The sequence below is a fragment of the Camelina sativa genome, chromosome 5, assembly GCF_030686135.1.
Source record: "Camelina sativa cultivar CO46 ecotype springtype chromosome 5, ASM3068613v1".
Taxonomy (NCBI): Eukaryota; Viridiplantae; Streptophyta; class Magnoliopsida; order Brassicales; family Brassicaceae; genus Camelina; species Camelina sativa.
This window is the reverse complement of record NC_141884.1, coordinates 12,729,139-12,746,400: the sequence shown is the minus strand read 5'-3', so window position 1 is coordinate 12,746,400 and position 17,262 is coordinate 12,729,139. Positions and strand designations below refer to the sequence as shown.

At 43.2% G+C, this 17,262-nt stretch overlaps 1 long non-coding RNA gene across 1 annotated transcript; it reads right to left on the bottom strand.

Moving 5' to 3' along the window:
• Window positions 1-2,020: 2,020 nt before the first annotated feature.
• LOC147943666 (uncharacterized) lies at window positions 2,021-2,834 on the bottom strand. Its single transcript, XR_015598149.1, has 2 exons — window positions 2,497-2,834; window positions 2,021-2,390 (listed from the first exon to the last, which is right to left on the bottom strand). It is a non-coding gene; the product is annotated as an uncharacterized LOC147943666 (long non-coding RNA).
• Between the last annotated feature and the right edge of the window lie 14,428 nt (window positions 2,835-17,262).

Below are 17,262 nucleotides of genomic sequence, written 5' to 3'. Positions count from 1 at the left end.
ATGCATAATGTTAAAATGAAATTTAAGAATATTATATAAAATGATGTTAAAATATCTTAGATTTCATAGAAGAAAAAACAAATATGTACGGAGATCCATTAGAATACAAAAAGTCAAAACTCTCTCAGGCCCAAATATCGAGAAGCTTCCAATCTTTTCCTTCTCCTACGCCGGTATAGCTCCGGCTTGCCGGCGTCGGGTCCCTGGTTCTTTCTTCGCCGTCTCTTGCTTGTCCTGCTCGCTTTTATTCCTTTGTTGGTGCATGTCTCAATCAATTCAAATCCCTCTGAATCATCCTCAACCCCTCTCTCCCTCGCCGAAGAGCCTAAAGGTCAGATCTGAACTACTTCTCGACTCGATTGATTCTTTCCGTCCGGTGTGTAAGACGACGATGCATGGTGTTATCGCTCTCTGGAGAAGAAGGTCATGTCCACGAGAAACCGAGATGGTGAGAGTAACCCTGCTCCTTCCGCCGACCATGTCCCCATCGGAGTCTAGTGGCTCCAATCGGAACATCTTCCCGCCTGTACGCCGCCTTTCCATCGCCATCTTCTTCTCAGCTGATGAGAATCTAGGGTTCCTGTTAATGGACCTACATTCTCCATCAGACCCAATAACCATCCTCCGGCCCAATACCAAAACCATTGATCCATGTTCTCATCTGTTAAAGCCCAGGTCTGTGCACTCAACCTCTATACGAATGTTTTTCCTTTGGAAACATCCGATTAAGTATCTTGAATCCCTACTGCTAAATTTCGCTTGGTCAATGCCTTATGAACGATTTAATTCGCTCAACCACCCTCGACACTGTATGACTAGCGTTAGATCTTCTTTACCTAGTTCTGGTTTTGAAAGCTTTAAGTCAAGTTCCACTTCTTTAGTACGGATTATCTTTGCTTGGTCAAGACGAGGAATCCTCTGTAGCAGAGCATTGGTGTCTCTAGAGTTGCTTGATAGTGTTGCTTGTCGAGATCATTTTACTAGCTCTGTCCGGATGCATGTTCTGTATAACCATATCTACGAATTTGCCCCGACAGTTTTGCTTGAATCATATTCCTAAATACTCTGATCCCCTGTATCACCTACCGCCATTAGATAGAAAGCTTGGGTCTGTTATTTTTCTCCAGGACCAAACCGATTACAAGCTTTGTGTGGAACTCATTTACCTCCATTGCCATGTGAGGGATGACCCACCTGCTTTGTTACGCTTTGTCTCCCAATCCCGGCGATCCCTGGTTATAGTTTCATCTGATCCGACAGCTTGCTTGAATCCTATGCTGAAACCTTCTCATCCCTTGTATCACCCACCGCCTCTAGATCGAAAGCTTGGGCCTGCTGATATTTTCCCGGAACTATACAAACAAGTTTACAACTACTGCCAAAATAAACTTAAACTAGATTTTAACCCGCGGTACACCGCGAGAAGATACATTTAAACTAAAATATGAAAATTATAAGCTGCATTTGTTTGTTAATTTTTGTTTGTTTTATTTAGTGTTTAAAATTGTATAAGTGTATTTTGATAGTTAATATTAGGATTTAACCCGTAGTATACATATAGGTGGACATATTCAACTTATAGGTGGACATATTCAACTTAATCTCATTAATCACCACATTCAATTCTAAAATACTATAATTTTGTCCCAAATTTCTATATATAAAAATCGTATAAAAAACAAATTAATAACTACAAAATCGCATAATATATATATGGGAATATGCCAAGTTTATATTATTAGATTAATTTTGATTGATTTTAAGTCATTAATTTTTTATACGATTTTATATATAGAAATTTGGGACAAAATTATTGTATTTTAGAATTGAATGTGGTGATTAATTAGGAAGATAGAAAATCAAATGTAGCTGATTTATAGGCTCCTCATAAATTTATATTTTAAAATAGATTATTGTAAAGAATTTGTAGAGAGATTTTAGGATAATGAAATTTGGAAATTTTATTTCAGATTTAATAGGGAGACAAATTAGGAAATTTTTGTTTTTGTTCATGGAAAAGAGTTGAAATGATTTTTTTGTTTTATAATTTTATTAAAAAAACATTAAATTACAATGGCATGGGATGTAAAATAATTCTCAACTTCAAGCCTTCTTTGCTAAAGTTGTTGTAAAAATAATAATATAGATAAGAAAAAGAAAAAAAAATCCTGCAGACGTAGGCAGAAACTTCTTCACCATCTTACAATTTGCTTCATCATCACCCTTGTCGATCAAAAATACACCGTACAAGCAGCCATTAAATGCAGAACCTTTACTAGATCATCGTCTCATCAATGAGACTCTATTTCAGATGTGTTGTGTATCAGACTTTTGAACACGTCGATCAATGAAGACTAAGCTTGAATAGTCGAACAGATCTGAAAATTAAACTTGAGAAACATTCAAAGATTATAAAATTTAATCAATTACAGATAAATTGATTTTTTCTAATAAATATAGAGAAAATTACAAGTTAAAAAACAATATAGTGCTTACCTTGAACATGCTTTGGAAAATCTCTTCTCTTCTATCCTTTGTGGATGTTCATCAAATCGTCCAAAGTTAATATAGTAGAGTAAGAAGTAATTATTGAATAAATGAAACTGTTAGCGAAGGAAACGGAAGTATCTCATAGGATTTTCTACAGATTTGTACTTGATTTACTTAATTTTAGGAAAACATGAAAAATAGATATTCTATTTCGCAAAAAAAAAAAACAATTAACCGAGAAAACTAAGACTTAAAAATGGAAAAAAGAAAATCATAAAAAAAAGTAATAGATCGGTTATTTTCATTTAAAGAAACTGCTGTAAACTTTTAAAGAATTTAGCATCAAATAAAAGAAAGAAATGATACCAGTTTTTATAGCACTACAAGTCCTACAATATATGTTTTCGCGTTAGTTCTATAGAAGTATGCATATAATATTTTTTGTTAGTTCCAACTGTTTTTGTCACTTATGTAATACACTAATACTAGTAATCGTTTGTCACTTATGCAATATGAATTAAAAATGGGTCGGTTGTTATTTATAAATTAAACTATATAGATTGTTTGTTAATGTATATCGGTTATGCTAACTACCTGATTTAAATTATAATCAAATAACTTTTTTTCATCAGTTTTAACTTTTAACAATTGAACTAAATCACAAAATTAGTTTTGACATAATTAGTATAATCTTATTAGCATCATCTTTCATTGATGTAAATTTTGTTATCATTTGCAAAATGATGTTAAGATAAATGAATTAATACATCAATTATTTAAGTGATGTATTTATACATATTTATATCAATAATCGAAAGTGATGCAAAATTATATTAGTTTGCATCAGTTTTAGTTTATTGATGCCGTACAAGTCAATAACAATATCAATTATTACAATCGATGCTAAATTTTATTTTTGGTATCAATTATAAATAAGCAATACAAATTAATATCACTTAACCTTTTGATACAATTTAATTGATGTGGAGCGTTTTGCTCTGATACCATATAAGGAATAGATGATTGTATATTGATAATGAGAATGATTATACATATTTATACAGAGAGATTAGGTTAAACCTAGAGATAATTAATTACATTAAGACCCTTATATATATCTACTCCTATAGTATGCACTTTTTTTTTTTGTAGTGACGCTCCTCCACTGCTTGCCAACCTTCCTTCTTGATCTCATTCCAATCACCCATGTGTTGGGCTACTTCCGTGATGCTTCGTCATTTTTCCTAAGACGTCCTCTTGATTTGGAAGGGATGTGGGAATAACTCATTTACAACTTCAGTCTTGGTATTAGGCCTATTCCTCCTCTGGTGTCTGATTTTGGTTTGGAGCATGCTTTTATTCCTCCCATTCCAGCAGTTGAAGTGGACCAAACTGGTATTGATGCTCAATTGGCCCTCACTTACTCTACCTATGCAGAGTGTTTCCTATGGTCAGTAACCATGGGCAAACGTTAGGCAATCTCTCTCTATCTTTTATCTGAGTTTAGATTTGTATGGATATGTCATAGCAAATCTCTATCTCTCTCTCTCTTTTGGACATCTCTCTCTTTTGGACTTCTTGTTTTGGTTAAATTTTTGATAACGACAAATATTGATCTTATTACTTCAAAAGAAGTGAAGCTGATATGGATGTTTCATTGCAATCTCTCTCCCTCTCTCTCTCTTTTGGACTTTCTTTTTTTCTACTCTTTTGGTTGGTTTTGAGCATTTGTTGTCGTCTTACACACTATATTGATCTTATTAGTACAAAAGAAGCTGAGTTTAGATTTGTATTAGTGTTTACTATATATATAGTCTATATTCAATTCGTAATTGCTTAATGGAGTTTGTTAAACATTTGATCAACAACTCCTCAATATTGATTGTCCACGATTCAAGGAGGTTATTGAGGGGACTGAAACACCATGTAGTAACAAAACTACGTGTAAGGCATGGTTTGTATCTATGCTGTCCACTGAGTTACTTAAACTAAATCGCTTAAATTTAGTGTAACGCCCGCGAACCAATTTGTGTATTTTTGGTGTGGGTGTCGATCGACACCCTTGGTGGCATCGATCGACACCATGTTTTTCCGGTTTGGTCGGGTTTGATTTAATTGCCGAATTGGTTCGGTTTGGTTTGATTTAAAACCCTAATCGTGTGTTAAGTGTCTGGGACGAAAGAAGGGTTTCAGAAAGTCTCATTTGTCGCCGTTGAGTGAAAAGAAAGAGAGAAAAGAGAGAAAAACGTTTCTGGGATTTTTCTGGGCTTGTTCTTGGAGTTTTTGGAGAGATCTGAAGCTGTAGGAGGGTTATCTGTTGCTGGAAACGAAGGGGGAGCTTCTGGAGGTGTTGTTTTCCACGTTTCTCAATCCAATCTTCCTGTTCTTGAGGTGAGTGCTTGACCATGGTTGATCTAAGCATGAGATCTCTCTTGTTTGAGTGTTTTCCTTGCTGTTTGTGTTGTTTGTTGCTTGGGTTCGTTGTTTGTGTGATTTCTAGTGAATTCCGAGATGGTTAGACTTGATTGGAGTCGATTTTGGGTTGATTGGAGTCGGAGTTCGTCGCTGGGTTTTCGCGCAGATCGTGTCTGCAGAGGAGGCATCGATCGATACCACTTTTGAGGAGCATCGGTCGACACCGTTTTGAGTAGCATCGATGGATACCGTCTGAGGAGCATCGATCGGCACTTGTTCTTGAAGCATCGGTCGACGCCGACATAGCATCGGTCGACACCGGTCTTATCCGAGACTTGTTTCCCTGGTTTGATGTATTGTTGTGTGTTGTTTGTCTTGCTTAAACTTGAGGGTCTCATATGCTTGTGTGTATAACCCAGTAGATGGGAGGACGGCCTCACTAAGTATTTATGATAATACTTACGCATCTCAATTGTTGTTTGTGGTGTGCAGGTAAAGGAAAAGTGTGATCGTGGAATCAAGGGCTATGAGGAGGAGGATGTTCTAGAGACTTGATTGATTGTGGTCTAGCTGTTGTTAGGTTGCTAGATTAAGTCCAAGGAACATTGTAGGATGTTAGTTGTTGGTTATCTCTTTATTTGATTGATGTTATTGGTTATTGGATTTGAATGTTGGAATTCTTTTGGTTTAATGGAATTTGTTTTATTTGATTATCCGCGGTTATTGATTGATGTTAGGATGTTAGTGGGTATGAGACCACTAGTAAATTAAGGTATTAAAAAAAAAAACGGGAAGGGTTGTTTCATTTTGGTATCAGAGCCCTTACGGTTCTAGGACTAGGGTTCATTGTGCTTTTGCTGTTGATGTTTAGGATTACATGCTATAATTGATTGTGTGGTTGGCAATTGTGTGTGGCATGAAGTCCTAGAACATCCTCTTCGAGCCTGATTGTGATTCCACGGTAAGTTGTGTTTTTGTGTATTAGAATTATTGTTTGCTTAGCTTTCTGTTCTTGGATGATACAGATGGTTAGGGGTGAGGATGCTGTTGGTCGCAGTCGTGGTAGTGGTCGTGGGCGTGGTCGTGGTCGTGGTCGGGGACGAGGTCAGGTTCCTGAGGCCAGTGTGAGTGTGACCCAGAGCATGGCCAGCGAGGAGGTGGCGGAGTCACAGGTTCATCCTAGTGTGTCTGGAGACCAGGCTGGTTTGGGTGACGGCAGGGCGGATGGGCCCGGTGTCGGTCACGGTGTTGCCCCGGGTGTGAGGGTTGCAGCTGCGGGTGCTCCGGGCAGGGAGGATGTCTTGATGGACTTGCTAGCTCAGGTAGCTCAGGCTTTGCAGCGACTTCCAGCAGTTGTGCCGCCAGTGGTTGGTGGGCAGGATCCAGTAGTGCCGCCAGTGGTTGGTGGGCAGGATCCAGTAGTGCCGCCAGTGGGTGGTGGACAGGTTCCAGTGGTGCAGCCTGCAGCGGGTTTGCAGGCAGGTGTGCAGCCGGGGGCCGAGGTAGTGGATGCTCAGTATGTGCGGATGATGGAGCAGCTGCGGCATGTGGGAGCAGGGTATTTCTCAGGAGGTACCGATCCGAGTGTAGCGGATGAGTGGAGAGAGCGGATGGAGGATATTTTCCTTTCGCTTAGGTGTCCCGACCGGTACAGGGTGGATCTGGCAGTGTTTTACTTGTCAGGAGATGCTCATGTGTGGTGGAGGTCGGTGACAGCACGGAGGGTGCAGAGGGGTATGTCTTGGGGAGATTTTGTGGGGAAGTTTAACTCCAAGTATTTTCCTCAGGAGGCTCTTGATCGTATGGAGGCACGGTTCTTGGGTCTGACTCAGGGGAACCGTACAGTGCGGGAGCTGGATGCAGAGTTCAGTCGGCTTGTGGGGTATGCAGGCAGGGCATGGGAGCCAGAGGCGGCTCAGGTTCGGAGGTTTTTGTTGGCTCTGCGGGATGATTTGAGGACTCGGTGCAGAGTGAGGAGCTATGCTACGAGAGCAGAGCTGGTTGAGGTTGCAGCTGGGATAGAGGATGACTTGAGGTCACTGGTGGTTGTGGTCAGTTCTTCGGTGCAGCCACAGCAGTCTCAGCCGCTTTCTGTTCCTAGCAAGGGCGGCAAGCCTGCGCAGGGGCAGAAGAGGAAGTTCGATGCTATGCAGAGATCGAGGCACGGGGGTGCGAAGTGCTTTGGGTCCACAGAGAGGTGAGCAGCGGGCAGTGACAGAGCAGCGGGCGGTGACGGAGCCGCGGTCAGATACTCGGGTGTGTTACTACTGCAGAGAGACGGGGCATATCAAGCCTCGTTGTCCCAAGTTGCAGCAGAGGGCGGTAGCGGTGTTGCAGGCTGGAGCTCAGCCAGGGGTGCAGCAGGGTGTGCAGCCGGTGGGTTGGATTGAGCCGACGACTCAGGTGTATTCGACTCAGGAGCCCGGTGGCACTAGTGCAGGAGCGATCACAGGTATAACCTCTGAGATTCGAACTTAGTCAATTCAATAGTTCAGATTATATTTGTTTTTGTTTGTGGTCAAGTGTTAGGTTCTCAACACATGAGGTTTGTGTAGGGACCTTGTTGGTGGGCGGGTTTAAGTCCCATGTTATGTTTGATTCTGGAGCTTCTCATAGCTTCATTACTCCGGAGTGTGCCGTGAGTGCGGGGATCAGAGGGGATTCTGGAGAGCGTTCAGGAGTTGTCAGAGTTGCTGGAGGCAAGTTTCTGAGGGTTATTGGACGAGCTGGAGGAGTTGATATTCAGATCGCAGGAGAGTCGTGGCCAGCGGATTTGCTTATCAGTCCAGTGGAGTTGTATGACGTCATTCTTGGTATGGATTGGTTGCATCGGTGTAAGGTGCATTTGGATTGCTATCGGGGTAGAGTGGAGTTTGAGCGTCCAGGAGGGAAGTTGGTTTTTCAGGGTATTAGACCGACTTCGGGGAGTCTCGTGATCTCAGCCGTTCAGGCAGGGAAGATGATCGAGAAGGGCCGTGAGGCCTATCTGGTTACTATATCTATGCCAGAGTCAGTGGGGAAGTCTACGGTTAGCGGTATTCCGGTTGTGGAGGACTTTGAGGATGTGTTCCAGTCGTTGCAGGGATTACCACCATCTCGGTCGGATCCTTTTACCATTGAGCTGGAACCGGGGACGACGCGTTATCCAAGGCTCCTTACAGGATGGCTCCAGCAGAGATGGCAGAGCTGAAGAAGCAGCTGGAGGATTTGTTGGGCAAGGGTTTTATCCGTCCTAGTTGTTCACCGTGGGGAGCTCCGGTGTTGTTTGTTAAGAAGAAGGATGGGAGTTTTCGGTTGTGTATTGACTACCGGGGTTTGAACCGAGTTACTGTGAAGAACAAGTACCCTCTCCCGAGGATTGATGAGTTGTTGGATCAGTTGAGGGGTGCTACTTGGTTCTCCAAGGTCGACTTGGCTTCAGGTTATCATCAGATCCCTATTCATGAGGCAGATGTGAGGAAGACAGCCTTCAGGACGAGATATGGGCACTATGAGTTTGTGGTGATGCCGTTTGGGTTGACAAACGCGCCAGCTGCGTTTATGAGAATGATGAACAGCGTGTTCCAGGAGTTTCTGGACGTGTCAGTCATCATTTTCATCGACGACATCCTGGTATATTCTAAGAGTCCTGAGGAGCATGCAGTACATCTGAGAGCAGTGTTGGAGAAGCTGCGGGAGCAGAAGTTGTTTGCTAAGCTGAGTAAGTGCAGTTTCTGGCAGCGTGAGATGGGGTTCTTGGGTCATATTGTTTCAGCTGAGGGAGTTTCAGTGGATCCAGAGAAGATTCAGTCCATCAGGGAGTGGCCGAGGCCGCAGAGTGCCACTGAGATTCGGAGTTTCCTGGGGTTAGCAGGTTACTACAGGAGGTTTGTTCGGGGTTTTGCGAGTATGGCTCAGCCGATGACTAAGCTTACAGGGAAGGATGTCCCGTTTGTGTGGTCACCAGAGTGTGAGGCAAGTTTTGCAAGTCTCAAGCAGATGTTGACTACCACGCCGGTGCTAGCATTGCCTGAGCAGGACGAGCCTTATGTTGTGTATACAGATGCTTCTAGAGTGGGGTTGGGTTGTGTACTTATGCAGCAGGGGAAGGTTATAGCTTATGCTTCGCGGCAGTTGCGGAAGCATGAAGCTAATTATCCTACTCATGATTTGGAGATGGCAGCAGTGATCTTTGCTCTTAAGATTTGGAGATCCTATTTGTATGGTGGGAAGGTACAGGTATTTACAGATCACAAGAGTCTGAAGTACATTTTTACTCAGCCTGAGCTGAATTTGAGGCAGAGGCGTTGGATGGAGTTAGTAGCGGATTATGATTTGGACATAGCTTACCATCCTGGTAAAGCTAATCTGGTTGCAGATGCCTTGAGTCGGAAGCGGGTGGCTTCGGCTCAGGAGCAGGATATGGAGGTGTTGGTAGGTTAGATTAGTGCATTGAGTTTGTGTGCTATCTCACAGGAACCTTTGGGTTTGGAGGCAGTTGATAGAGCAGATTTGTTGAGCAGAGTGAGGTTAGCTCAGGAGAGTGATGAGGGGCTGGTGAATGCCTCTAAGGCTGCGGGTGCAGAGTATCAGGTTTCTGCCAATGGTACTATCCTTGTGCATGGTCGGATCTGTGTGCCCAAGGGTGAGGATTTGAGGCAGGAGATACTGAGAGAGGCTCATTCGAGCAAGTTCTCTATTCATCCAGGAGCGACCAAGATGTACCGTGACCTCAAGCGGTACTATCACTGGGTCGGGATGAAGAAGGACGTAGCTGATTGGGTGGCGAAGTGTGATACTTGCCAGCTAGTGAAGGCGGAGCATCAGGTTCCTGGTGGTTTGTTACAGAGTTTACCCATTCCAGAGTGGAAGTGGGATTTGATCACGATGGACTTCGTGGTAGGTTTACCTGTGTCGAGGACGTTTGATGCTATTTGGGTCATTGTGGACCGTTTGACTAAGTCCGCGCATTTTCTGGCCATCAAGAAAACTGATGGAGCAGCGGTTTTGGCCAAGAAGTACGTGAGGGAGATAGTCAAATTGCACGGGGTGCCTGCTAGTATTGTGTCTGATAGAGATTCCAAGTTCACTTCAGTGTTCTGGAAGGCATTTTAGGCGGAGATGGGCACGAAGGTGCATATGAGTACAGCCTACCATCCTCAGACGGACGGTCAGTCAGAGAGGACGATTCAGATTTTGGAGGATTTATTGAGGATGTGTGTGCTGGATTGGGGTGGTCATTGGGCAGATCACTTGAGTTTGGTGGAGTTTGCTTATAACAACAGCTACCAGGCTAGTATTGGGATGGCTCCTTATGAGGCCTTGTATGGGAGGCCGTGTCGTACACCATTATGTTGGACTCAGGTGGGGGAGAGGAGCATATTTGGTGCAGATTTTGTTCAGGAGACCTCGGAGAAGATTCGGGTTTTGAGGCTGAACATGAAGGAGGCTCAGGATCGGCAAAAGAGTTATGCTGATAAGAGGAGAAAGGATCTTGAGTTTCAGGTTGGTGATAGAGTGTACCTCAAGATGGCCATGTTGCGGGGTCCGAACAGGTCATTGACAGAGACTAAGTTGAGTCCGAGGTACATGGGTCCGTTCAGAGTGGTTGAGCGGGTGGGACCAGTGGCATACCGGCTGGAGTTGCCTGAGGTTATGCGTGCGTTCCACAAGGTATTTCATGTGTCGATGCTGAGGAAGTGTCTTCACGAGGGTTATCAGTTGTTGGCTAAGATTCCTGAGGATCTTCAGCCTAACATGACTTTAGAGGCGAGACCAGTGAGGGTGCTCGAGAGGAGAGTAAAGGAACTTCGGAAGAAGAAGATTCCTTTGATGAGAGTCCTGTGGGACTGTGACGGAGTAGAGGAGCAGACTTGGGAGCCCGAGGCGAGGATGAAGGCAAAGTTTAAGAAGTGGTTTGAGAAGCAGACCGCGACTTGAGCTTGTCTAGCCGGGTCCGAGTTGTAGTCCGTGGCTGGAGCGGGTACGGAGTATTCCAGCCCATCTCTCTTGATATTTGGTCGCTTAGGGGTGGTTGGTTGTGCGACTAAGTATCAAGATGAGGTGGTGCTCGGGATGCGGGTTGTTGGCTCCGGTTGTTGTATTTTTGGTTTTTGTGATGTAATTTCGTTGAGATTGTAACGATTATGACATTTTTGAGATTAATAAGATGAGTATTTTTCTTTATGTTTGACTGTGGTTGTCATGGGAAAAGAGAAATAGCTCGGGTTTCTATTTTGGAAAGTTTCCATAAATAGAAAGTTTCCACAAAAGGAAGGTTTCCATAAATAGAAAGTTTCTAAAATGGGAATGTTTTGTGGAAATGTGAGGTAGATCTAGCCGGGAGATACTCGTTGGAATCAGTGTTTGTTTTTGCTCAAGGCCGTGCGAGCCTAACTCACGTGATACCGATAGCTCGATGGACTTTGTGGCCAGAGAGTGGGAGTGGTATGTTGCTTCGGATGACGATCCGAGAGCGCGCTTGAGGGTGACGACCCAAGAGCGGGATATGTGAGGCTCCATGGATACCGTAGCTGTGAGCCGCGGCTCGGCAGTGAGCCGGTATGTCTCGAGGGTTGCGACCCGAGAGCGGGGGGAGTGGGCGCGTGAGACTCCCTGGATACCGTAGCTGTAGGCTGTGGCCTGGCAGTGAGCCGGTATGACTCGAAGGTTGCGACCTGAGAGCGGGGGGAGTGTGTGTGTGTGTGTGAGTGACTTCCTGGATGCCGTAGCTTAAGGCGGTTGGCCTGATAGCGAGCCGGCATGATTCGATGGTTGCGACCACGGACGGGGGAAGCACTGAGTTGTGAGCAAATAGTGTTTATGATGCGAGTATATTGGCTAGAGGGAGACCTCGAGGGTCAGTCGGAGGTGTGCGGGCTGTTGCGACAGTGGCACGGGAAACCTTGGCTGACGGTGTTTCGTCCGGTCTGGGGACGTGCGGGCCGTGCAGACGGTGGCACGGAGGTCCTGGGCAGATGGACGGTATTGCGGGATTCGGGGACGAATCCATATTGGTGGGGGAGAATTGTAACGCCCGCGAACCAATTTGTGTATTTTTGGTGTGGGTGTCGATCGACACCCTTGGTGGCATCGATCGACACCATGTTTTTCCGGTTTGGTCGGGTTTGATTTAATTGCCGAATTGGTTCGGTTTGGTTTGATTTAAAACCCTAATCGTGTGTTAAGTGTCTGGGACGAAAGAAGGGTTTCAGAAAGTCTCATTTGTCGCCGTTGAGTGAAAAGAAAGAGAGAAAAGAGAGGATTACGTTTCTGGGATTTTTCTGGGCTTGTTCTTGGAGTTTTTGGAGAGATCTGAAGCTGTAGGAGGGTTATCTGTTGCTGGAAACGAAGGGGGAGCTTCTGGAGGTGTTGTTTTCCACGTTTCTCAATCCAATCTTCCTGTTCTTGAGGTGAGTGCTTGACCATGGTTGATCTAAGCATGAGATCTCTCTTGTTTGAGTGTTTTCCTTGCTGTTTGTGTTGTTTGTTGCTTGGGTTCGTTGTTTGTGTGATTTCTAGTGAATTCCGAGATGGTTAGACTTGATTGGAGTCGATTTTGGGTTGATTGGAGTCGGAGTTCGTCGCTGGGTTTTCGCGCAGATCGTGTCTGCAGAGGAGGCATCGATCGATACCACTTTTGAGGAGCATCGATCGACACCGTTTTGAGTAGCATCGATGGATACCGTCTGAGGAGCATCGGTCGGCACTTGTTCTTGAAGCATCGGTCGACGCCGACATAGCATCGGTCGACACCGGTCTTATCCGAGACTTGTTTCCCTGGTTTGATGTATTGTTGTGTGTTGTTTGTCTTGCTTAAACTTGAGGGTCTCATATGCTTGTGTGTATAACCCAGTAGATGGGAGGACGGCCTCACTAAGTATTTATGATAATACTTACGCATCTCAATTGTTGTTTGTGGTGTGCAGGTAAAGGAAAAGTGTGATCGTGGAATCAAGGGCTATGAGGAGGAGGATGTTGTAGAGACTTGATTGATTGTGGTCTAGCTGTTGTTAGGTTGCTAGATTAAGTCCAAGGAACATTGTAGGATGTTAGTTGTTGGTTATCTCTTTATTTGATTGATGTTATTGGTTATTGGATTTGAATGTTGGAATTCTTTTGGTTTAATGGAATTTGTTTTATTTGATTATCCGCGGTTATTGATTGATGTTAGGATGTTAGTGGGTATGGAACCACTAGTAAATTAAGGTATTAAAAAAAAAAACGGGAAGGGTTGTTTCATTTTGGTATTATGATTTTGCTGATTTTTCTTGATCACCTTTCCAAAACGATTCTTCACATTTCCATTTATATACACAAAACCTCAATCAAATACATATTAGAACCTATTAAGAGAAGTTTTAACTATTAGAGGAACAAGAAAATACTGTATGGGTTTTCTTTGTTTCTCTATTTGCTTCTCTCGCACCATACGTCTTCTCAGCATTACTTTTCTTCCTTCTCCTTGAGCAACTATCTTACCTTCTCAAGAAACGCAACCTCCCTGGCCCTCTCTTTGTCCCACCGATGATTGAAAACGTCGTTTCACTAGTCCGTGACCCTAATTCTTTCAGGGACAAGCAATCCGCCACCGCGGGCATCTCAGGCCTCTCCGCCAACTACCTCATCGGAAAATTTATCGTCTGTATTAAAAACAATGATCTGTCTCGCTCATCAAATATTCTCTAACGTTCATCCTGTTTCCTTCCACCTTATCGGACATCCTGTTCACCCCCAAGGCACTCTCGACCTACTATGCCGTCCAGCAATTAGTTATTCTACGTGGGAGGAGAGTACCTTTGGAGGATCTCGTCCGGTGTCGCTGCGACAACTTGTCCGTGAATTAAAACTCGAGACTTCACAGACGGTTTTCGTTGGAACCTACCTTGACAAGGAAGCCACAAACAGGTTTCGTAAAGATTACAACCTGTTCAATCTCGGAGCCATGGCGCTCCCATTTGACCTCCCTGACTTCGCGTTCAGAAGGCAGGTTTGGCGCTCTAGAATCTCAGGTCAGATATCCTACCCCAAAATCAATGTTATTACAAAAGGAATATTTCTACTTAACTACTGTCCTCAAACTGATGTGTTGACCTTTCACAGCTTCTTCCAGAACAAGCTGCAGCTTATCTGAATAATGCATCAAGAATTTCTACACCTTCAATGAAATCCCCCAGAGTGGTAGGCGAGTTTACTTTACCCGGCCATGAGAGCTATCCTGAGAATAATAAGTCTATTAAGATGTGAGTGCCCACGTCTGGCTCTAGCCTCAAGTTTTTTTTTTTCTATTCATGAAATCAGTGTTCCTTAGATACTGTGTTATCTTAAGTATCTCCTTGTGATGGCATGTTGGAAGCTGCAATCCAAAGATTGACTAATCTGTGTTCAATTCTGAACGACATGGAGCCTATTTGTGTTATAAACCACGTATTTGTGCTAAGAGAGGTGAGTCTACTAGATTTCAACTCGAGAATTTTCTCTTGGTAGAAGCACATATTCTTTCCACGTTTTCTTTTAGAGTATCTGCTCTAATCTTATATGGAAAGGTCGCATGTTTTTTTATATCTCGTGAATTAAAAGAATATCTTATGAAAAGATCCCGCGAAATTTCTCTCATCGTATGGTCTTGTTAAGCCTTTTTAGGCTTTTGACTTTATCCCGCCGATTAAATACTTGCAGTACATAAGAGAATGCATTCTTGGGAACTTCAAGAGAAGATTTCTCACTGCACTGCAAATCGGTAACGATCTTCAGTTCTTCTGTTTTGGAATCTCTTATCAGGCGGCATAGGAGCATAGTTTACTTGGCAGAGCAGCACGTTAGCATGGACCTAACCCAAGGCATCAGAGAAATTTTACTCATTGAAGCCTTTTCAGGGCTTGTTTTGTCTTTGCACACATTTGAAAGACCTGCTGAACCACAGCAAAACACTGGATCTGCAGTTGAAGTTGTGTGAAACTGGTACATGGACAATATCTCAAGGATGTGTCTGGTGCAGAAATCCTCTTTGCTCCGAGGCATAAATACTTCAAAAGCACTAGACCAGTTGGAGGGTATTTTGCAGAGTCAGTCACCGACGTCAAGGAATTACAGGGGTTTGTTTGTATCTTCTGCGGCTATGGAGTAGACCGGCTGGATAGGATGATGAAATTACATACAGCTGCCCTAGTAAACTGCATAGAAACATCTCTGAGGTCAAACCGGAAATTGATTGAGGCAGCTGCTGCATGTATGCATTCTGGTGACAGTGTGGAGAGGGGCGCATCCGTTAGGCAGATAGTGGATTTGGATACCGTGATAGGATTTTGTATTGAAGCTGGTCAAGCTTTGGCTTTTGATGAGCTCCTCGCTGAAGCCTCTGGAACTGTTCTTGAAGACAATGCATCCTTCAAAGTTCTGTCTTTTTTGAAGAAGACAATATGATATTGTTGTTCTCTTTGGGATTTGGTTTTTTGATATTGTCTTTTAAATCTTAATAAAGAAGGTAGTGTGTTTTAATTCTGGTTTGTGATAATTGTTCTCTAACAGAGCTAGTTATAAGCTTGTGTTGACTGTTGTTAAATTGTGCTTTTTTATCTTTGTGTGCAGCCAATCTTTGGGTATGGAGTTTCTAAAGTGATAGAATCTGGGCATCCAGATTACAAAAAGGTGATTTGCTTTGGGGTTTTGTTGGTGGGAAGAGCACAGTGTTATCACTCCAATGACTCACATGCATTTCAAGATTCAACATACTGATGTTCCACTATCCTACTAAACTGGACTTTTTGGTATGTTTATCTCAGCGTTGTTTCTGGTTTTGTAAAGAATCACTTTGTAACTTTAGAAAAAAAGTTCTTCTTGATTGTGACAACCCGTCCTGCGGATCCCACTAGCCTACCGCTAGCCGCCCCAACGGATCCCAAGCTGGCCCTGCAGGGCATCGATCCTAACCTCTCACTGTGGACAGGAACTATTCATCCAAATCCACCAGTAGTTTATTGGTGCGCCAGGCATTCCTCGAACCCTGGTTCCCACCCTTTAACAACCTTCCCACAGGACAAACTGTCACCAATTGACCTGTTCACGCAGACCCTACTAGCCCACCGCTAGCCGCCCAACGAACCCCAAGCTGGCTCTGCAGGGCATCGATCCTAACCCCTCACTGTGGACAGGAACTAATCAATTGGTGACAGTTTGTCCTGTGGGAAGGTTGTTAAAGGGTGGGGACCAGGGTTCGAGGAACGCCTGGCGCACCAATAACCTACTGGTGGATTTGGATGAATAGTTCTTGCCCATAGTGAGGGGTTAGGTTCGATGCCCTGCAGGGCCAGCTTGGAGTCCATTGGGGCGGCTAGCGGTGGGCTAGTGGGGTCCGCGGGATGGGTTGTCACATTGATACAGAGATTATGAAGTTGAATGTCATAATTAACCATGTATAATAGTAGTTTGTGGATGTCTGATAAACCTCAAAAACGTTGTTCTGAAACATATTGAAAGACCATCCCTAGTTTATTATCATTAAGAACTTAAACTAAGTATTTAGGAAGTTGATACAAACCCTCTTCTCTTTAGTTAACTGGATCAGTTTGATGTGGCGCAAAGATGAAAACTTGATTGCAGTTGTTGACACTAGTAGGTAATGTGGGTTTGGTGGAGTTTTCAGGCTTAGAATTTGGTATTTGCAAGGATATTAATTTAACTTGATTAAGGTTTTTGTTTAGATTTCTTTAGTGGATAGATGCTTAACAAAATTCTCTCTAACTGCTTGTGATGTATTTATTATTCCATCTTTTGTTGGTTTCATCTTGATATACCTCTTCGCAGATGCACCTGCATCAACAAGGAGTCATTTTTCTAGTTGCAGCTCAAGGGTGCCACTTCATCTTCATGGTACTGGGGTCTTGTCTAATCAGCCTTCTATCTCCCGGGGCAAAAGAAAGCAGTCGGATGTTCCAGCATCTACTGGCTCTGGCATTAGTTATGTTGCATCTTTGTTTCAAAGGTAAACTCATAGGAGTGGAATTAGTTATGTCAAGTTTTCAACATCAATCTAGAAGATTAGAGTTTCAACTGTTTGCTTTGTTGATATGTTCCATATTTTGTTTCTTTTGTCTCTTGTCTTCCGTCTTCACATTCTCCACTGTGCCAAAAATGCAAAGACAAAGGGACTCACTCTGAGGAAATTAATAAAATCAAATCTCTTTAAAAATAGGTATGTTTTCTATGTTTAAAAATTTATGAAATGCAATAATTTTCCATTTTTATAAAATAAATATTTATACTAATTATATTCTACTTCAATTTTTTATTTTCAAAAATAAGAATCCCAATTAGAGTTCTACCATTGGAAGGAATAATTTTAATTAGGAGCCTAAAAATTCTTATTTTATAAAAAGTACA